The sequence below is a fragment of the Salminus brasiliensis genome, unplaced genomic scaffold (genome assembly GCF_030463535.1).
Source record: "Salminus brasiliensis unplaced genomic scaffold, fSalBra1.hap2 scaffold_53, whole genome shotgun sequence".
NCBI classification, from domain to species: Eukaryota; Metazoa; Chordata; class Actinopteri; order Characiformes; family Bryconidae; genus Salminus; species Salminus brasiliensis.
The window spans coordinates 175,001-180,000 of record NW_027326703.1 but is presented as its reverse complement, the minus strand read 5'-3'; the positions used below and the strand labels follow the sequence as shown (position 1 = coordinate 180,000).

Genomic DNA, 5,000 nt, shown 5'->3' with positions numbered 1-5,000 from the left:
CCAGCTCCATACCATCAGCATGATCATATGTCAGCCCCCAGCACAAGGCCCAAGCTCCAGGTAAAAGTCAAAGGAAAGGCCAAGCCCCCCAGCTCCATACCCTCAGCATGATCATATCTAAGCCCCCAGCAAAAGGCCCAAGCTCCAGGCAAAAGCCAAAGGCCAAGCCCCCAGCTCCACACCGTCAGCATGGTCATATCTAAGCCCCAGCACAAGGCCCAAGCTCCAGGTAACAGTCAAAGGAAAGGCCAAGCCCCCCCCAGCTCCATACCCTCAGCATGATCATATGTGAGCCCCCAAGCTCCAGGTAAAAGCCAAAGGCCAAGCCCCCAGCTCCAAACCCTCAGCATGATCATGTCTAAGCCCCCAGCAAAAAAGGCCCAAGATCCAGGTAAAAGCCCAGGGCCAAGCCCAGCCAGGCCCTTGCCCGACACACCTCAGCTTTTCTGGGGGGGGAAAAAAACACCCCATGCGGTGCGCTCCCGCATCGAGTATGGTGCGAAATCAAGTCGGTCGGGCTGGCAAGCTCCACAAAGTCCCCAGGTCTACCAGTGGGTTGGATCCAAAAATTAGTTGGGGTGGCAGCTCCACAAAACTCGCTGAAAAAAAAAAAAAATAAATAAAAATAATAAAATAAAATAAAAATAAAATAAAATTCCAAAGTCCCCTGGTCTACCAGTGGTGCATGTGCACAATGGAAATTTTTCAAAGTCCCCAGGTCTACCAGTTGTTTTCAGTCGAAAATTTCTCCAAGTCCGCGGGTCTACCAGTGTTTTGACCGAAAATTAGTGAGGGTGGCAGAACCAGGGTGCAGACCTTGCTCTCTGTGTCCGGGTTTGGCGCACCTCGGCCGGCTTCGGAGAGCCGTCCACCGCGCTCTGGAAGTCCGTTCGAGGGGGGGAAATGCAGAGAGGTGCCGTCGGGATTTTGGGAAGCAGTTCTATTTTAAGGGGTCCAAGCACTTCTCTCTTAAACCGTTCTGCCCAGAACCACGGTTGCAGGTGGGTTCCTCTGGTGCATAAGCCTGGTTCATGGAGCTCCATAGCTCCAGCCTCACTGCCCCAGCCCCAGCCCCAGCCCCAGCCCCGTCCACGGCCTTTTCCCACAGCCCCGGCTTCGGCTTCGGTTTCGGTTTCGGCCCCTCCATTGGTTCCAGGCTCGGTCCTGGGTACCGGCTTGGTTCCCGGATCGGGTCTGGGTCCCGGCTTGGTCCATGGGTTCGTTATGGGTCCCGGCTAGGTTCCAGGCTTTGTTCTGGTTCCCGGCTAGGTCCCAGGCTTTGGCCTGGGTCCCGGCTTGGTTCCAGGCGTTGTTCTGGTTCCCGGGTCGGGTCCGGGTCCCGGCCTGGTCCCTGGGCTTGTTCTGGGTCCCGGCTAGGTTCCCGGCTCCGGCCCCGGCCCCTGGTCCTAAATTTAGTTGTTTTTCGGCGAAAAAAAAAAAAAAAAAATTAAATAATAAAAATAAATAAAAATAAAAATTTTCCCCCAAGTCCCCAGGTCTACCAGTGGTGTGCTGCGAAAAAAAAAAAATTTCTAAGTCCCCCGGTCTACCAGTGGTGTGCTGCGAAAAAAAAAAAAATTTCTAAGTCCCCAGGTCTACCAGTGGTGTGCTGTGAAAATTTTTCTAAGTCCCCAGGTCTACCAGTGGTGTGCTGTGAAAATTTTTCTAAGTCCCCAGGTCTACCAGTGGTGTGCTGTGAAAAATTTTCTAAGTCCCCAGGTCTACCAGTGGTGTGCTGCGAAAAATGTTCTAAGTCCCCAGGTCTACCAGTGGTGTGCTGTGAAAAATTTTCTAAGTCCCCAGGTCTACCAGTGGTGTGCTGCGAAAAATGTTCTAAGTCCCCAGGTCTACCAGTGGTGTGCTGTGAAAATTTTTCTAAGTCCCCCGGTCTACCAGTGTTTTGGCCTCGAAAATTTTTCTAAGTCCCCCGGTCTACCAGTGGTTTGACCGAAAATTAGTGAGGGTGGCAGAACCAGGGTGCCGACCCGGCTCGTTGTGTCCGGGTTTGGTGCACCTCTGCCGGCTTCGGAGCGCCTTCCACCGCGCTCTGGAAGTCCGTTCGAGGGGGGGAATTGCAGAGAGGTGCCGTCGGGATTTTGAGAGGCAGTGCTATTTCAAGGGGTCCAAGCACTTCTCTCAATGAACCGAGCCCAGGCCATGCAGGCTGATGGTATTTCTGGAGCATCGGGCCGAATTAAAGCGGCGAAAGACGAACCTTTCCTTGACGGAATGGAACACCAGGCCCGCCTGGGGTAGGCAACTGCCCGGTCCGCAGCGACCGCCTTGGGCAGCGGGTTCCTCCCCGACTTTGCGGGCCAGCCTCCATGGGGGTGTCTTTCGACAGGGGAAAGACCCACCCGAACCTATCCGAGGGAGTCGTAGACGGCCGGTCTGTTTTCTTCGGAAACAACAATCTGCCCTATACAAACCCCGGCGGCCTTGAGCGCGGTGGATGTCTCGGGTGCGAGCCCGGTTTCGAGCTCCGCACGGCCCTTGCTCCTCCGCAACGCTCTCGGCCCCGGGCCGATCCGCATTTCCCGGTTATCAATCCCACTGAAGGCTAGTGGGTGAAAACCTTTTACCCACCGAACCATGGGTGCGGCCGGCTCTCGCCCCCCTATCCTCCGACCCAGACCCGACCCCCGCAAAAGGGAACTTCTCCTGGCGCGGTTCTCGTCGGCTGGGTTTTCGAGTACGGGGGCCCCGGGGGCCGACCCAATTCCTCATCGGGGAGGTGCAACCTGGTTGATCCTGCCAGTAACATATGCTTGTCTCAAAGATTAAGCCATGCAGGTCTAAGTGCACACGGACGGTACAGTGAAACTGCGAATGGCTCATTAAATCAGTTATGGTTCCTTTGATCGCTCCACACGTTACTCGGATAACTGTGGTAATTCCAGAGCTAATACATGCAAACGAGCGCTGACCGGTCCTCTCGGGGGCTGGGATGCGTGCATTTATCAGACCCAAAACCCACCCGGGGGACCCGCGAGGGTTCCCCGGCCCTTTGGTGACTCTAGATAACCTCGGGTCGATCGCGCGCCCACCGCGGCGGCGACGTCTCATTCGAATGTCTGCCCTATCAGCTTTCGATGGTAGCATAGGGGGCTACCATGGTGACCACGGGTAACGGGGAATCAGGGTTCGATTCCGGAGAGGGAGCCTGAGAAATGGCTACCACATCCAAGGAAGGCAGCAGGCGCGCAAATTACCCATTACCGACACGGTGAGGTAGTGACGAAAAATAACGATGCAGGTCTCTTTCGAGGCCCTGTAATCGGAATGAGCGTATCCTAAACACATGGGTGAGGACCCATTGGAGGGCAAGTCTGGTGCCAGCAGCCGCGGTAATTCCAGCTCCAATAGCGTATATTAAATTTGCTGCAGTTAAAAAGCTCGTAGTTGGACGTCGGGAGTGGGCTGGCGGTCCGCCGCGAGGCGAGCTACTGCCTGTCCCAGACCCTGCCTCCCGGTGCCCCCCGGATGCCCTTGGTTGGGTGTCCGGTCCTCAGGGGTCCGGAGCGTTTACTTTGAAAAAATCAGAGTGTTCAAAGCGGGCAGCCACTCGCCTGAATGCCTGAGCTAGGAATAATGGAATAGGACTCCGGTTCTATTTTGTGGGTTTCCTGAACCAGGGCCATGATTAAGAGGGACGGCCGGGGGCATTCGTATTGCGCCGCTAGAGGTGAAATTCTTGGACCGGCGCAAGACGGACGAAAGCGAAAGCATTTGCCAAGAATGTTTTCATTAATCAAGAACGAAAGTCGGAGGTTCGAAGACGATCAGATACCGTCGTAGTTCCGACCGTAAACTATGCCGACCCGCGATCCGGCGGCGTTATTCCCATGACCCGCCGGGCAGCGTGCGGGGAAACCAGAGTCTTTGGGTTCCGGGGGGAGTATGGTTGCAAAACTGAAACTTAAAGGAATTGACGGAAGGGCACCACCAGGAGTGGAGCCTGCGGCTTAATTTGACTCAACACGGGGAACCTCACCCGGCCCGGACACGGAAAGGATTGACAGACTGATAGCTCTTTCTCGATTCTGTGGGTGGTGGTGCATGGCCGTTCTTAGTTGGTGGAGCGATTTGTCTGGTTAATTCCGATAACGAACGAGATTCCTTCGTGCTAAATAGTTACGCGGCCCTCCGTGGTCGTCGTTAACTTCTTAGAGGGACCAGTGGCGTATAGCCACGCGAGATGGAGCAATAACAGGTCTGTGATGCCCTTAGATGTCCGGGGCTGCACGCGCGCCACAATGGCCGGACCAGCGTGTGCCTACCCTACGCCGAGAGGCGCGGGTAATCCGCTTAAACCCGTTCGTGACGGGGATTGGGGATTGCAATTATTCCCCATGAACGAGGAATTCCCAGTAAGTGCGGGTCATCAGCTCGCGCTGATTAAGTCCCTGCCCTTTGTACACACCGCCCGTCGCTACTACCGATTGGATGGTTATGTGAGGTCCTCGGATCGGCCACGCCGGGGCTCCTCGTGGGCCTTGGCGGTGTGCTGAAAAGTCGATCGAACTTGACTATCTAGAGGAAGTAAAAGTCGTAACAAGGTTTCCGTAGGTGAACCTGCGGAAGGATCATTATCGGTTTTCGGGTAGCGCCGCCCGGCGCGCCTCTTCCAAATGATAAGCCAAGGCCCGACGTTGGGAACGCCGCGTTCCCTCCGGCCTTTCAGACTCGAGGTGGGGATCCTCGAAACATGGGCGTCCGTACAATCAAGGGAGACGGGTACCTGCTGCTCCTCCACATCTCTATCTCTCTCTCTCTCTCTGCGTTACGTGAAAAGGGCGGACGCAGGGGTTTGTAGAGGAGGAGGAGGTGAGGTAAGGGCTAAGGTTCAATGACCCCGAGTTCGCCTTGGCGTTCCGGGGCGCCCGTACCCGCAGAGATTGTACAAAACCACTTTGTTGTGGTCTGTCGGTCGAAGGGCCTTGAAAAACAAAACCAAAGAGTACTACTCTTAGCGGTGGATCACTCGGCTCGTGCGTCGA

At 55.5% G+C, this 5,000-nt stretch overlaps 2 non-coding genes across 2 annotated transcripts in view; both read left to right on the top strand.

The window, feature by feature from the left end:
* Window positions 1–2,738: 2,738 nt before the first annotated feature.
* On the top strand, window positions 2,739–4,592 carry LOC140548922 (18S ribosomal RNA). The gene has a single exon (XR_011978952.1). It is a non-coding gene; the product is annotated as an 18S ribosomal RNA (ribosomal RNA).
* Window positions 4,593–4,964: 372 nt separating this feature from the next.
* The window catches only part of LOC140548919 (5.8S ribosomal RNA), a 154-nt gene continuing 118 nt past the window's right edge, over window positions 4,965–5,000 (top strand). Inside the window, exon 1 of the ribosomal RNA XR_011978949.1 lies at window positions 4,965–5,000. This exon is cut by the window's right edge and continues 118 nt beyond it. This is a non-coding gene — a ribosomal RNA (5.8S ribosomal RNA).